The sequence below is a fragment of the Symphalangus syndactylus genome, chromosome 17 (assembly GCF_028878055.3).
Source record: "Symphalangus syndactylus isolate Jambi chromosome 17, NHGRI_mSymSyn1-v2.1_pri, whole genome shotgun sequence".
In the NCBI taxonomy this organism is placed as follows: Eukaryota; Metazoa; Chordata; class Mammalia; order Primates; family Hylobatidae; genus Symphalangus; species Symphalangus syndactylus.
The window spans coordinates 99,487,248-99,504,312 of record NC_072439.2 but is presented as its reverse complement, the minus strand read 5'-3'; the positions used below and the strand labels follow the sequence as shown (position 1 = coordinate 99,504,312).

At 46.8% G+C, this 17,065-nt stretch overlaps 1 protein-coding gene and 1 pseudogene across 1 annotated transcript in view; one reads left to right on the top strand and one right to left on the bottom strand.

Annotated features, from left to right (window-relative positions):
- Nucleotides 1–5,815: 5,815 nt before the first annotated feature.
- Nucleotides 5,816–10,218, bottom strand: LOC134733231 (uncharacterized; annotated as a pseudogene).
- The window catches only part of BDH1 (3-hydroxybutyrate dehydrogenase 1), a 45,138-nt gene continuing 37,379 nt past the window's right edge, over nucleotides 9,307–17,065 (top strand). The window contains exon 1 of the mRNA XM_063622249.1: nucleotides 9,307–9,523. The gene's annotated coding sequence lies outside the window, so the exon portion shown is untranslated. The remainder of the gene's footprint in view (nucleotides 9,524–17,065) is intronic.

Sequence of the window (17,065 nt, the reverse complement as noted above, 5' to 3'; positions counted from 1 at the left end):
AACAGCAGGAAGCTGGCTGGGTGCGGTGGCTTATGGCTATAATCCCAGCACTTTGGGAGGCCAAGGCAGGTGGGTCACCTGAGGTTGGGAGTTCGAGACCAGCCTGACCAACATGGAGAAACCCTTTGTATACTAAAAATACAAAATTAGCCAGGCACGGTGGCACATGCCCGTAATCCCAGCTACTAGGGAGGCTGAGGCAGGAGAATCGCTTGAACCCGGGAGTCGGAGGTTGCGGTGAGCAGAGATTGCGCCATTGCACCCTAGCCTGGGCAACAAGAGCAAAACTCTGTCTCAAAAACAAAACAAAACAAAAAACAAAACACAGCAGGAAGCCAATTAAATTTGTTCTCTAAAATTTTATAAACAATCTATAAAATTTTAATCTTGACCATAAGCTATAACTTCCATAAGCCTTTCATAATCTTTATAACCTTTACTTAGGAGTTGGTTAATATTTCCTAAAAACCTTGTTAATTTGACATGGGCTCATATGCTGGTCTTGCATCAGTGTGCCTTTGACATTAATGATTAATTTATAGAGAAACTGAACTTATTTTATCTCTCAACATTGGCTCTTACAATCTCACATGCCCCTTTCCTGAGATACTCCCTGGGCCTAGAGAAGTTGAATAACTTGAATTTTTGGCCCTGTGTTTCAGGAATGCAGTTTATTTTGATTGGCACCTGCTACCGAGACTAAAGATCGGACTTTAATTGCTGTCAGTGTTTAAACTTTAGCAGGACTTGGTATCTTTTTTACACCCAGGAGTCAAAGCCCTGTAACTAAATGTCACAAGTACTTTAAAAGCTCATACAGAGAGATATATGGGTGTAATAACCTTAACTTAAAAAAAAAATTTTAATCTCAGTTTTTTCCCTAAGCAAACCAAAACTTAATAATAATATGACAACTTGATCATATAGGTTTTCTAAAATAAATCCTCTTATTGTGACTTACACAGACTGTTCATGACATGCTTGGACTTTCTGGTTTGTCCTTAACATCCCTCTTTCTTAAACAACCAGTCATTTTGCTCTAGGACTAAATTTACCATACAAGATTCTTTCTTATATGAAATTATTTATCTTTAAGCTTTCTTACCAGAAAAAACCTCTTTATTTTTATAACTGTCTTTTTTTTTTTTTAGATGAAGTCTTGCTGTCACCCAGGCTAGAGTGCAGTGGCAAGATCTCAGCTCACTGCAACCTCCGCTTCCAGGGTTCAAGCAATTCTCCTGCCTCTGCTTTCCAAGTAGCTGTGATTACAGTTGCCTACCACCATGCCTGGCTAATTTTTGTATTTTTAGTAGAGATGGGATTTTACCATGTTGACCAGGCTGGTCTCAAACTCCTGACCTCAAGTGATCTGCCTGCCTCAGCCTCCCAAAGTGCTGGGATTACAAGTGTGAGCCACTGCTCCCAGCCATAACTTTCTTTACATCTCTTTTATTTCATTTTATATTGTTTTAAACATGACCTTTAAATAAGCTTTGAATTAGACAAAAACTACTCATCTTTTTAAAAATGACACACTTTTTTAAAAGAATGTTTTCCTACAAATATATTTTTATTGGAAAATACCCATATAATGAAACATCTATTACTTAATATAACTTTAGATTCTAAATTATGAGTTTGTCTACAAGTATTACATGCACCTAATTATTTTAATTGTTTTAGATTATTTATGAAAACTGTGATAGTCATCATTTAAAGTTAAGGAACCATCATTGCAAAATTATAACAGAGACATGAAAAAGATTTGCCTAACTGACTCCATCTTGCTTTTAACCTCCAAGCTCTCCTTGTTCATTCTTCTTTTCTCTCCTAGGAAATTGTTGTTTAAGGATCCTAATTCTAGTTCGGAGATGCATTCTAAAGGGTCTTCTTTTTCTTCTTGTCAGCTAATAGTCTTAAATTTGCATGTTAAGGGAAACAACTCAGGTAAAAGTCAGACAGCAAAATTTACATCATAAGGTACAAAGTGAAAGTTTGGTGAGCTGGAGGGAAATTAAAATGAATTTAATTAACAATTGAACATAAAATTATAGACATCTATCATAAAGGCCTTCAAATATATACACATCTACATGTACCTACACACATACACACACACACACACACACACACACACACAGATTCTATAACTTTTACTCCAGTACTTTAGCCATGAGATAAATACAAATTTGCCAGCTTGCAAGAAAAACCCAAAAAACTGTTAGATCCAAACAGTGGTTTTATCTCAGTGGAAAAATAACAGCATACTTAAAGCATGGCAGAAAGGAAAATAGAGAAAAAGGGACTAGGAACTCTAGAATTTGCAGGTTGTCCTTAGGGCTCTTTTTCCTTAATGTAAATTTGCACAAAGACTGTATTACTTCCATTTTGCTCTGGCAAATAGAGATGCCATAAAACCAATAAGGTGCTCTAAAGGGGGTCATTCTCCTTGTTTTCTCCTCATTCTCAGATTATTTGTTTCCCCCTTCTTTTTTTTTTCTTAAAAGGAAGAATGGAGATGTGGCCTAGGGTTTGTGTGTGGTGGATCGATGTGAGCTGCTTGTGGGCAGGACTCCACAGTGCATCATCACTGAGTTGTTTCCAACCTCTTATGCATCTCAGTTTCTCTCTCCAGAGGTCTATGACCTCTGAGAGGGCTCAAAATGCCAGGTGATCAGCCCTTATATGCATTTCCTCGATGACCCATTTTTAAAATTAATTTTTGTTGGGGATTTCCCTGTGGGGCCACTGCATGTTGCAGGGGGTCAACTCCCCAGACACTCCCACGAGGTCCCTGGTCACCCAGGGGCGCCTTTCGCTGGGAAGAGCAAATGTCCTTTCTTTTTGGAGCTGAGAAAACTCAGTTTCTCATTTGCCTATGAAAACAACAGTTCAGTTCCTCACACAAATGCACACAGCAAAACGAATTGAGATTAATTTGGGGGAGGAAAAGCAATAGAGGAGACACTTTAGAATGCATCTCTGAACTAGAATTAGGATCCTTAAACAACAACTTCCTAGGAGAGAAAAGAAACCAGCCAAGACCACTTCCTGTAAAATGTGCTCAGCCACTTGTAACTTTGAAGTTCTTGTCTGCCATTATATGCTCCAAGGTGAAATCCTCTCACAGTGCAAGGTCATCTCTGGTTCCCCCAGAGCCAAAGAGGTCAGGTCATGCAATACAGAAAAACAGAGCTTTAGATATAAGAAGAATCCACCCATGACTCTTGAAACTTCACAAAGAAAACAGAACACTCCAAAAGGGGTGAGTGGCCCCTTTGTTCTGAATTCTTTAAAGGGGTTCAAGTCATTAGAAGCCTTCTCTAGATTTTTTTGGTACTGCAAATGGCAAAGGGAGAAGGAGGTATAGGGTGGAAGAAAAGTAAACGAAAGAAAGATTTTTTTTTAAGACAGGAAGCAAACACAGAAACCAAGTGCATGTTTTTGTTGTTGTTTTGTTTTGTTTTGTTTTGTTTAGCTGTGAGAAATTTTGGCCAGATTAGAGAGGCTTTGTTACCCATAATTTGGAATTCTCACTCGGATTGGACCAAGTCTGGTAGAGTTGGTCAAACTGCTGGGAGAGCAACCGGAACAAACAACAACAAAACCCCAACAATATGATCGCTGCTCACTCTAATGGTGAAGGAGAAATTCAGACCAGCTGGTTGTTAAACTTCAGCCAAGACAAAACCCAACTCAGCTACTTACCTGGGGATGGGTCTCGGGCTGAAGACTGCTTTTTGCCATCCTAGAAGCAGGAAAAACCTCAAATTCATCTTCCCTGCTGGGAGGGAGCTCAAGCTCCCTAAAGGAGTTGTCGGCCTTCTATCGTCATGGAAAGAGGAAATACTGCCTTCCTTGTTGGAAGCAAATTAAACTCCAAAAAAAAAAGGTGGGTGGGGGGAGTTGTACAGAATAATAAACTCTAGATCTTGACCAAATCTGGGGAGATCAAGGGTTCTCTGGAGGGGGTGCTCCCAGACCTCAGCAAATTGTCCTGTTGATTAGAGCCGTAAGGTTAGCTCATGCTGCTACCAAGCACCAATAGATCTATCAAAAGTCAGGGGCATCTCCACTCAGAATCCCTCCATGGTTACCAAAATGTGAACCCCCCCAAATCTGAGACAGGTCTCAGTTAATTTAGAAAGTTTATTTTCCCAAGGTTGAAGATGCACACCCGTGACACAGCCTCAGGATGTCCTGACAACATGTGCCCAAGGTGGTCAGAGCACAGCTTGATTTCATACATTTTAGGGAGACGTGAGACATGAATCAACATATGTAAAATGAACATTGATTGATTTGGCCCAGAAAGGTGGACAACTTGAAGCAAAAGCGGGACAGGGAGGTGGGTTCCAGGTCACAAGTAGGTGAGAGACAAATGGTTGCATTCTTTTGAGTTTCTGATTAGCCTTTCCAAAGAAGGCAATCAGATAAGCGTTTATCTCAGTGAGCAGGGGAATGACTGAATAGAATGGGAGGCTGGGTTGCCCTAAGCCGTTCCCAGCTTGACTTTCCCCTTTAGCTTAGTGATGTGGGGGCCCCAAGATATTTTCCTTTCACACCTCTATTTGAAATGCTTGTTCCTCAGTGCTGTAAAGAAATAGCACTTGAACATAAATTTAATTTCCTCAGCAAGGCCATTTTTATACTTTCTGCCGAAAGGGTACACTCACCAGCAGTTTTGCCATGAGCGTACACAGAACAAAGGAGACAGGGTCATTTATAACCTGACGCATCTGCCCTACTGCTGTGTCCGGTTTCCATTGGCTGGAACAGGACCTCACATTCTGTATTTGTCCCGACTGGCTAGTAACTTAGAACTTTTTAAAAGACGTAAAGGCAGAGGAGAACAAAGGAAGGAGAAAGTAACTTGTGGAATGCTGAGAAAGGTAAAAATACCTTCAAATAAGGAAGAGGAACAGGCTATGACCTAATGCTTGCTTGGACCAGTATAAGCATGCCAGGGCAAATATTTAGGCTAAATTGTGGGAGCTAAGAACATATGATTTCTTTATTACGGCTAGCAGATATTTAAGAATGTTAGCACAGGTCTTTGAATAAATTTTGCTTCTAAGAGAAGTTACTATTTATTCCTAATTAGAGGGGAGGAAAGTCTTTGGAGACTAACCTCTACTTTACTTTTCACACCTCCTTGAAGGCAAGGAGTAAGGACTGTTTCCCTCCCAAAACTAGCTTGCTAATTTGCAACAGTACCTCCCCGGGTTGAGGAGAGTGTGCTAAGTGCGGAATACCCTGGCCTGAGGCCTTGTATCTGAACAGAGAGGAGGTGGATTTATAGTAGGGGGAGGGAGACAGAATCTTGGTTCATGCAGTGTTGGGAGTGATCTGATTTCCACAGACTGTCTATGTTCAACCTCACAGCCGAATGTTTCTCCAGTTCCAAAGTCAACAACCAGAACGGTAGAAGGAGGGGAAAGGTTGAAGGTGGGGCTGAGAATGGCTTTGTCTGACCCCTTAACCCAGTCCCAACTCCTCAGCTGGCCCTTTCTCCTGGGAGTCTCTTGCTACTATCTGTGTCAGAGTTCACTCGTGATGCCCTAAGGGGCAGAGCCTTTGGGAAATAAAGGAGAAAAAGCGCAAACCAAACAAATAAATTCTTCCTTAGCAGGGTTGGGAAAGATAAGCTGAGATGTCTCTTTTGGGTTAACCATTGGCTTAATCTGGGTTCCCCCAAATAGCAGAGCCTGAGCAAGGACTTGTGTATAGGTAGTTTATTTGGGGAATGAATCTGTTTTGTATGGTTAAAATAAGGAGAAGATCAAGGTATGATTTCATGAATCACACAGTTTATTGCCATACAAAGAGGTCTTTCTTTTTCACAATTGTTAAAAAGGGGGAGACTAATGAGAACAAATCTCACAGGGGATACACTCAACAGACAAGTTACATTAATCACATAATGAATGAGTTCCAATTTCATTTAAAGTCCAATTATTAAAGTTCAATTGAGGCTGAGCGTGGTGGCTCATGCCTGTAATCCCAGCACTTTGGGAGGCCGAGGCGGGTGGATCATCTGAGGTCAGGAGTTCAAGACCAGCCTGGCCAACATGGTGAAACCCCGTCTCTACTAAAAACACAAAAATTAGCTGGGCGTGGTGGCGGGCACCTGTCCCAGCTACTTGGGAGGCTGAGGCAGGAGAATCGCTTGAACCTGGGAGGCGGAGGTTGCAGTGAGCCGAGATCATGCCATTGCACTCCAGCCTGGGCGACAAGAGTGAGATTCCATCTCAAAAAAAAAAAAAAAAGTTCAATTGCCCACTTAGGATGGAAAGCAGACTTCTGTGGATGCAAAGTCCAATCAGAGTTTGAGACACAACTTTCTAGGAGAGGTTCTAGGGAGGGACAGCTTGACTAATACAATGGAAATCCATGAAGACACGTGAGGTCTCTTGCTGCTAGAGAGTGGTGCCAGTTTTGTGAGATGAGGCTTCAAAAATAGCTTCAAGGCTTCCAGAGGGTGGCCCGGCCACATCCTAAGCTCTCCAAGTGTCTGTCAAAATCTTGGGTTTCTATGTGTTTTGGAGTCCAGTGGTTGAGATCAGTAGCTCCCATGCGGGGTCTGATAAGGTGTGACATGACATTCCCTTGGCTAGGGAGAGTTCACTGCATGTTCTAATCACAGTAAAACAATGTCACTCTCACAGCAAAGTGAAAGGGTTTGGAATCATTTAAAGCTACATAACAAAATCCCAAGGAATTGGAGGGGAGTGCTGGAAAGAGTCAAATAGGGAAGGAGGGAAAGAGAATGGCATCCAAGGGTGTATTCGTGAGTTGATCAAGTTGGTCACTACTATGGGCAAACAGAATGCTATCATTTTAGGAGCTGTATAGAACATATCTCAGAATTGCCCGCTGGAAGACTGGAAGAGCAGAGTATTTTTCCAGGAGTTCCTGCCTGCTCTTTGGTCAAAGTTTGTCCCTTGAGGTGTTCCTTTGCACTTCCAGGTTTACTCATGTGTCAGAGTGGGCCGCGGATTCCTGCGAGGGTCCCAGGTTGCAGTGCCAGAGATGCAGAATACCAGGTGCAGCTGGGGCAAGGTGCCCTCAGGTTACACCTGTTCACAGCTGGTTGTCACAGCAAAGCTGGGCTGGGAAGATGTAAGGCCAGGCGTGTAATACAACCTCAGAAAGGTCAAATGTCCTTTTCAGTCTTATGCAAATAGGACTACAATTCAGTTTAATTCTCAGAGTCAGGATCTACGTTTTTTCCCTTGGGGTAAAGAGGAATTCTTCCTTTAACTGCTTTTCTAGCAAAGCATAATCCTCAAGGTGTAATTTCAGTATAGTGATTTATTTTTAACCCTGTGGTACTATATGCCTAATGTTCTGAAATACCGTCACTGGAGCAAATCCAGGCTTGAGTCTATCTGTGAAATGGGCACAGAAAACCAAGTGCATCCTCCCTTCATGATTCTCCCAGTCTTCAAGGCTGTATGTGCCAGGAGCTGGGGATAAAGAAGATAGCCTTAGCTCTCCAGAAGCTCACAGAATGGACGGACAGAGCCAACAGTTTTATTTATTTGTTTGTTTTTTGAGACAGAGTCTCCCACTGTTGCCCAGGCTGGAATGCAGTGGCACCATCTCAGCTCACTGCAACCTCTGCCTCCCAGGCTCAAGCAATTATTCTGCCTCAGCCTCCCAGGTAGCTGGGATTACAGGCATGTGCCACTACAAGGGGCAGGGTGTCACCACATTGGCCAGGCTGGTCTCGAACTCCTGGCCTAAAGTGATCCACCCGCCTCAGCCTCCTACAGTGCTGGGAATACAGGCATGAGCCACGGCACCCGGTCTACAGTTTTCTTTAAATCTTCATCAGGCCAGTACTTCCCTCCTCCTGTTTTCATCTTCCTGTATTTGTGAGTTTCATTCATTCTCTTCATTCTATTCATTCCTTCTCTTTACTTTACCTAAACATAGTTGTGAACCCCCAAAATCTGAGCCAGATCAATTTAGGAAGTTTATTTTCCCAAAGTTAAGAATGCACGCAAATGAGACGGCCTCAGGAGGTCCTGGCATGTGCTTAAGGTGGTTGGGACACAGCTTGGTTTTATACATTTTAGGGAGACATGAGACATCAATCAACATAAGTAAGATGAACATTGGTTCAGTCTGGAAAGGTGGGACAATTAAAATTGAGGAGGGTGCCCCCAGGTTATAGGTAGATAAGAGACAAATGGTCGCATTCTTCTGAGTTTCTGATAAGCCTCTCCAAAGGGGGAAATCAGATAAGCATTTATCTCAGTGAGCAGAGGGTGATTTTGAATAGAATGGGGGCAGGCTGGCCCTAAGCAGTTCCCAGCTTGACTTTCTCCTTTAGCTTAGTGATTTGGGGGCCCCAAGATTTATTTTCCTTTCACATAGCTCCGCTACTAATGTGTCCTGGTATCTTCTCTCCTCAGCCTGTTTCTCATCCTGGAAACTGAGGTGTGCTGGCGCAGGGCGATGGCGCGGTGGGGCGGGGTTGGGAGGAAACTCTTATCTGTGGCCGATGGCCGTCCGTTGTTCTATTATTAAAACTCTGGGAAACTGCTATTCTTAATTTATTTTTAAAGACCCTGAGGAGCAAATCTTTAATTTTTTTGGTTTTGTTTTTGTGAGACGGAGCTCTCTGTCGCCCAGGCTAGAGTGTAATGGTGCAATCTCGGCTCACTGGAACCTCCGCCTCCTGGGTTCAAGCGATTCTCCTGCCTCAGCCTCCCGAGTAGCTGGGATTACAGGTGTGCGTCACCACGCCCGGCTAACTTTTGTATTTTTAGTAGAGGCGGGTTTTCACCATGTTGGCCAGGCTGGTCTCGAACTCCTGACCTCAAGTGATCCACCTGCCTCAGCCTCCCAAAGTGTTGGAATTACAGGCGTGAGCCACCGCCCCTGGCCTTTAAATAAATTTCATCTGATCAAAATAAATTTAAAAACCAACCAACCCTAATGGGCTCTAAAGACAGCCACACGCACAGGACCTGGAAAGAGCATCTTCCTCACCGGAGTTTTCCTCACTTCGGGGAGCGGCCCCTTCACCCACACCCCCACCCCCCCGCCGCCTCAGCCCCCGAGGCTGAAACCGTTTCCGCACCTGGCTCCACCTCCCTGGCCCTCGCCCCCGCCCAGCGGTCGGGGAGCGAGAAGGCGGCGGGGGGATCTGGCGCCCGGCTTAGGGGCGAGCCGGCCGCACTGGGAGCCTAACGATCAGGGCACCCTGGGCGGGAGAAGGGCCAGCCGGGCGCCCAGGGCGGAGGAGGCGGCTCGGCGGCCCCCCCCACAGCCACGTCGCCGTGAGCCCCGCCCAGCGTAGCCCCAGCGCGCCCGAGTGTAGGCGCGTCCGCGTGGCGGAGGCGGCAGGCCGCAGCAGTGCTGGTGGAGGGGCTTCCAGAAAGACCCTGCGGCAGCGCCCCCAATCTCACTCGGCTCTCCCCGCAGGAGCGCGGCACCTGCGCGGCGCCGGGTGAAGGCGAGCGCCTCGGCGAGCCCTCTGCAGCGGAGCCCCCTGCCCATTTGGTTGTGGGTAAGAGGAGGGGTCCGCGTCTCTGCAGCTCGGGCGGGATGCCCCGGCGCCCTCTACTCGGTTTGGTTCGGCCTCACGTGTTCCTTTAGCTCGGAAGCCGGGATACGGGTGGGGAAGGGGGGCTAGCGCCCTACAGGCCGAGCCCTGCGGCCGCAGCGGGGTAAGGGTAGGATGGGCCGATCGCGCCCAGACCCCAGGGGGTCCTCACTCGCCTCCCTCTCGGCTTCTCTGTCGGCGTCTCCAGCAGCATGATCTGGCATTTATTATTGGGAATAATGTGCCAGGCAGGAGCGGCCTTGGGTTAAACACGCGGCCCTGCAGCTCCCAGGTGAAACGACTCATCGTTTCCTGCCGGCGCATCTTACTGAAGGGGACCCAGGCCCCACGAAGGGAAGGAACCGTCCTCAAGGTCACGTCGTAGTTAAAGGCCGAGCCCAGACCGAAGCCAGGTGTCCTGCCTTCTAGCCCCGGGCTCTAGGCCGTGTCCCCTTCCCGACCGAATGTCCCGGTCCTGTCCGCGTCCCTCCTCCTCCTCCCGGGTCCTCCGCAAGGCTCTGTTCCGGGGGTTTGGGGAGTGCTCCCTCCGCGCCACAGCGCCCTGGGGAAGAATGCTGGACAGCAGGCAGGCCACAGGGCCGGGGAAGGAGGAGGAGCCGCGGGGACAGGCTGGGGATGCCAGCGTGGTGACTGGCCAGGTTGGGAGCTCAGGAGGCGCACCCGCGCGAGGACAAAGGGGCTCTGGCTGGGCGGTGCCGTCTCAACCAATGGGAAGCGCGGTCCTGGCCGAGCCCCCTGTCTCCCCGCCCTCCGGCCGGCCGTTGGGGAGCGCGGCTCTGGGATTGGCTGCGCCGCCGTCTCGGGCGTTCTCGCGCTCTGCTTACGTGCTGGCGCGCGCCTGATAGCTACCCTGTGGGTTTGAGCGCTCGAATCGGTCCTGAGCGGCCCAGGCGCCTTGGGTGTGCGTCCTGCGCGCGGCCGCTTCCAGGCTGCGCCCTTCTGGGGAAGGGTTTGGTGCTGCGCGCGGCGTCGAACTCCGCGTTTTTTTTTTTCTTTTCCAGCCAGTCAGCCTGGAAATGTGCCTATAGTCAGCTGATGCAGAGTCACCCTGCAGTTCCTACTTTGAGGGGTTGCAGAAGCACATATTTCATTATGGAGGGCCGCCTGCAGGCCTCGCGCTGACAGGATCTTTTGTGACGCTGCAAATGTCCTGGTCAATGTCCTTCTTTCTACAAGAGGCGTTGGAGCCGGGCTCTGCATAGGGCATATATATCCCTGGCCGGCAAGGAAGCTGACCCTTGAAATTTGTGAAGCTTTCATATTCACTCAGTACGCATTTACAGATCCTCTGCTTCCTGTCAGGCACCACACAGTAAATATTCGGAGGAGCAAGAAGAGAGTGATTCAACATTTGGGTCTTGCCTGTAGGGCGCTCACAGTCCGGGTGGGGATTGGTGGTAGGATGGGGGCTTGTGAATGTTTGTAAACAGAAATCCCTCGAATACGACCCTGGTTAGGTAGGTGCTGTTACAGAGGCACAGAAGGAAGGAGATTGGGCGAAAGATTTTTGAATTAGGGGATTAGAAAAGGCAGGTTGGGAGAGTTATTTGAACCAGCTAGGACTTGGTCAGATGCAGTCAGTTTGGTATAGGATGAGCAAGGCTCGGAAATTGGAAAGTACAGGGCTTGCTGAGGGATGGTGTAGCAAATGGTTTAATCAGTACAGGAGAAAAGTATAGTTGGAGATACGGTTTGGAGGAGCCAGGTGAGGACTCGGGGGCTCAGCTTGTGTACTCGGGTTTGAAATGCAGTAAGCACTTGTGAATACAAAGGCTCCTTAATCATTTGCACTACTGTCATTTTTTACACCTAGACCAAATGTCTTGGAAATGGTTTGATTCTTCCTTCTTTCATATCCTACACTCAATCTGTTGGTAAATGGTAGTGGACTCTACCTTCAATATTAAGCCAGACTTGCCAATTCTAATCACTTCCATGGTTTTCACCAAGGCTGGCGTACATTTCTAAGGAACACGTTTTCACATCTCACTGGAGTGCTGCAATATACAACCCTCGTGACTGCACATGGTGGCCCTGGATTACTGCCACAGATCCTAACTGGTCCACCTGCTTCTGCTGTAGTCCGTCCTCAACTTATTATTAACCCAATGAGAGTTATCTTTTTAAAAATGTAAGTCTGATAATGGCACTCCTCTTCTTAAAACTTTTTTTTTTTTTTTGAGAGTCTTGCTCTGTTGCCAGGCTGGAGTGCAATGGTGTGATCTCGGCTCACTGCAACCTCCACCTCCTGAGTTCAAGCATTTCTTCTGCCTCAGCCTCCTGAGTAGCTGGGACTACAGGCAAGCGCCACCACACCCAGCTAATTTTTGTATTTTTAGTAGAGACGGGGTTTCACCATGTTGGCCAGGATGGTCTCGATCTCTTGACCTCGTAATCTGCCCACCTTGACCTCCCAAAGTGCTGGGATTACAGGTATGAGCCACCACACCCACCCAAAACTCTTTTAATTCATTTAATTATGTGCCAGCCAGGCGTGGTGGCACACACCTGTAATCTCAGCACTTTGGGAGGCCGAGGTGGGCAGATCATTTGAGGTTAGGAGTTTGAGACCAGCCTGGCCAACATGGTGAAACTCCGTCTCTACTAAAAATACAAAAATTAGCCAGGCATGGTGGTGCATGCTTGTAACCCCAGCTACTTGGGAGGCTGAGGCAGGAGGATTGCTTGAACCTGGGAGGTAGAGGTTGCAGTGAGCCAAGATTGCAACCCTGCACTCCAGCCTGGGTGACAGAACGAGATTCCATCTCAATGAATCAATCAATCAATACTGTGTGTCTGTTGTGTACAGGGCACTGTTGTAAATGTTGGAGATACAACAGTGAACAAAACACACAAAAATTCCTGTTCTCAAAGAGCTTATATTCTAATGAGACTGAAAAACAACAAACAAGATAAATATGTACAACATGTAGAATGCTATAATGTAATAAAGTGCCAAGGAGGAGGGAAAAATGGAAGCAGAGAAGGGGGATAGTCAGGGTTGGGGTGGGATAGATGGGGTGGCCAGATAATGTCTTAGTAAACGTTTTAGTAAAGGACTGTGGCTATTGGGGGAAGAGTGTTCTAGGTAGGGGCAACAGTAAGGACAAAGGCCCTAAAGCAGGAGGTGGCTTGCCATGTTCCAAAGACAGCAAGAAAGCCACTGTGACCAAAGTACAGTGAACCAGGTAGGAATGAGGTCAGAGAGACGGTGGAGACCCAGAACATGGAGGGCCTTGTAGGCAAACTCTAGATTTGGCTTTTACTCTGACAGGAGGTTGGTGAGGCGTGACATGATCTGATTTAAGTTACGCAAGATCCTGCAGGCTGTGTTGACCAGAATCTGGAGGAACTACAGTGGAAGCGGAGAGTCTAGTTGGGAGGCTATTGCAATAATCCAGGCAAGAAGGGATGAAGGCTTGGACTAGGCTGGTAGCGGAGGATCCTAGATATACGTGAAGGTGCATTGATAGGACTTGCCGAGCACTGGGCTGTGGAGTGTGCAGGAAAGAGGAGTCAAGAATGAGGAAGATTTAGAGGAACAGGTCTGCAGGACAATAGCACAGGCTCAGTTTTGGACAGGTTACATTTGAGATACCTAGTAAACATTCAAGTGGAGACGTTGGATGCGCAGTTGTCTGAGTTCAGGGGAGAAGGTTGGGTTGGAGATCAACCTTCGGGAGTTGGCGGCATGTGAACCATATTTAAAGTTGTGAGTGCTCGTCATGGTGCTGAGAACAGACCAAGAACAGAGTCCCGAGACTCCGTTGTTTAGTGGCCTGCCTTTAATTTGGTAGGCAAGCCCTGTTCTCCTAGCTAAAGAATGCCCGCTTGATCTGGCCGTTGTAATTATGGCAGTTTTGACAGCTCGGGTAACACTTTGTCTTGGGGAAGGACAGAAGAGGAGTGGAATGGGGGAAGCACATGTTCCAGTGTTGTTATAAGGTCATTATAAAGGAGGCATTCTCAGAATAGGGGTCAAAACTGAGAATTAATACACCTCATACACTGTTGGTGGGAAGGTGAATTAGTACAACCACTACAGAGAATAGTTTGGAGGTTCCTCCAAAAACAAAAAATAGAGCTACTATACGATCCCGTGGTACCACTGCTGGGTATATACCCAAAAGGAAGGAAATCAGTATATTGAAGAGATATCTGCACTCCCATGTTGGTTCCAGCACTTTTTACAATAGCTAAGATTTGGAAGCAACCTAACTGTCCATCAACAGATAAATGGATAAAGAAAATGTGGTACATCTACACAATGGAGTACTATGCAGCCAGAAAAAAGAATGAGACCTGTCATTTGCAACAACATGGATGGAACTGGAGGTCACTATGTTAAGTGAAATAAGCCAGGCACAGAAAGATAAACCTCACATGTTCTCACCTATTTATAGGAGCTAAAAATTAAAACAATTGAACTCATGGAGATGTAGTAGAATGATGGTTAGCAGAGGCTGGGACAGGTAGTGAGGGTCTGCGCAATGGGGAGAAGATGGGATGGTCAATGGGTACAAAAAAGTTAAAAAGAATGAATAAGAACTACTATTTGCTAGCATAACAGAGTGACTATAGTCAATGATAATTTAATTGCACATATAAAAATAACTAAGAGTATAATTGGATTGTTTGTAACACAAAGGAGACATGCTTGAGGGGGTGGATACTCCATTTTCACTGAGGTGATTATTACACATTGTATGCCTATATCAAAATAGTACCCCATAAATATATACAACTACGATGTACCCACAAAAATAAAAAGTTAAAAATAATAATGTTCTGCCTTTGGTATGTTTTAGCTACTATTGATTTGGCGGCAAGTGGCAGAAACTTTCAGCTTGCTTAAATTACACAGAGACTGCAAAGGCACAGCATGGCTTCCGGAGCTGGGGGGCAGGAGGGCGGCAGCTGCTGCTGCTGTTGCTTTTCTCCCTCCCTCCACCTCCACCCCTGCTGCTTTCTGCATGAGCATCTTATCCCCCCCACCTCCTGCAGATTGGCTTTCTCCCTCTCTCTGTGGCTTCAGGGCCCAGTGGAGTATAGCTGCCGTCCTCCAGCAGCCCCATTGCGTGGCCCTGCGCCACAGAGCATGGTTCCCATTCTCTCACGGTGCCAGGGGACAGAACAGTGGGTTCACCTTGGGTCTGGCGTCTCCTCCTGGCTTAGTCCTCCTTCACCAAAGCATAGTCTCTGCAGCTGCAGAGGCCAAATCCTATGGGAGACGGGCAGGTCTGAGAGGAGGGGGCATCAGGTGAGCAGGACAGACCCCCGAAAGGTAGTCACTGCAGAGCGTTTGTGGTGTGTTATCGGAGGAGAACTGGTCACCACCCAAGCCTAATCTGGTGACTGGAGTGTCTCTCAGGACAATCAAGGTGTCTGCACTGGGTGTGCCTAATGTTAGACCCTTGGCTTTTATTGAAGGTCCCTGTGAAACAAGCTATGTGAGTGTCATCTCTGCATGTATGATACAGTGGTGGTGAGAACACTGTCTACTGTATCACTTGATGTTCCTATGTAATTATTTCTGACTTTTGTTTGAGAATGGTTACTTCTCTAAGGAATGTTAGGTGTCTTTTTGAATAAGGGCTTGAAAACTTGTCAGGTTTCCCGTTTGTGTGACCTCAAGGAAGCTCCCACGTATAGCTGAGCTGGGCTGGAACTTTCAAGCAAGACTCTACGAAATGTTCGGAAGAGGAATGGCCATATATGTATATATAAAATAGTTCTGTGATTACGGTGCTTATATATATATATATATATATATATATATATATAGTCAGGAATCTCAAAACTCAAATGCCCATAGTGTCCAGGCAATTAACAAAGATGATATGGATAGTTTTAACATAGTAAGTACACACTGTTTGTATTGAGTTCAAGCATAGCTTAGCTGCCTAGTTACACTGCTTTTTAAAACAGCAGGCTGGCCAAACAAATCAGCCGAGTAGAACATGGTTAGGTAGGCTGCCAGTTGTAGGATTTGGGAAGCTGACACAAACTTGCTGGTCTGAAGCTCTTCAGTGTGGGGTCTCTGCCCTGGATGTTTCCCTGCCTGAACCCAGCTTGCCCTCCTCGGGGGCAGGACCTTTGCCTCCGACTTGGGAGTGCCAAGGGCCCATGTAGGCTTCATGTCCAGAAACACCTGAGTTCTCTTTCCTGCCTCCTGTGACCTGCTTTGCTGCGGATGCCCTGCCTCTGCTGAGAATGTTAGTGCTGGGAATGCCTGCCCCTTTGAGGGGAGCCCTTGCTGCTGCCTCACAGGAAAGCCCACAGCTATGACCTCTGCAAGATGGTCATGTCAGAATGGAACACAGCGAGCCCAGCAGTGAGGAAGGATGCGCACACCGTTTTCTTTTCTTCTGGAGTAGGAGTGCTTTCCATGTGTTATACCTTGACAGTGGAGAGGGCCCTTGAGAGAAGGCCCAAGTGTTTCTAGCATTAAAAAATGTCTCCAAGATTCCAGGTTGATATGTAAGCATCTTGATTTTGTGACAGTATCTTATGAGTTTGGTCCCTGGGAGTCAAGCCCCCTGTGCTCAGTCACCTCAGGGCAACTAATTACTTGACTTTCAAGGGTGAGGAGACTGAGCACCCGCCTCCCACAGCCATTTCTGTTCCCAAACTAAAAGGCAAGAAAGTGGTGTGTGAAGTTTGAGAACTTAATATTTACAGAGAATAAGGCCTGGCACAAAACATGAAGATGGCAGACAGCAACCCCGAAGAATCTTTGGGAGCCCTGCAGTGGAAATAGCTGCATGTTTCAGAAACACGCGTGCAACAGACTACATTGAGAACAGTGCATTGTTCAAGGGACTGAGTTTTTGTTTGTTTGTTTGTTTTTTGAGATGGAGCCTTGCTCTGTCACCCAGGCTGGAGTGCAGTGGCGTGATCTCAGCTCACTGCAACCTCCGCCTCCTGGGTTAAAGCGATTCTCCTGCCCCAGCCTCCCGAGTAGCTGGGACTATGGGCGCCCGCCACCACACCTGGCTATTTTTTGTATTTTTAGTAGAGACAGGGTTTCACCATGTTGGCCAGGCTGGTCTCAAACTCATGACCTCAGGTGATCCACCCGCCTCGGCCTCCCAAAGTGCTGGGATTACAGGCGTGAGCCACCACGCCCGGCCAAGGGACTGAGTTTTTATGCGCTTTTAACTATTTTGACTTTAGTACTTTTAGATATTGCTGACTTCAAGGAAAACAAAATGGAAAGCAGCTGTCTATTTGGAGGTCAGATTAAAGCATTCTCTGCCACAGGCATTGAGCTAAGGGGTGGAAAGGACTTTAATTATAGATGACTGGGTGGGAAGTCTCCCAGTGATGGTGACCTCAGACTCTGGTCCCGGGTCTTGGAGGGAGGAGGTAGAGATGTATGTGCTTAGCCAGCTGGTCAGTACTTAGATGGCAGGAGGGGGTGCCTCATTTAAAAGTCTGAGCCAACATGGGCCTGTGCCTTCCATAAAACCATAAAAAGCCAGT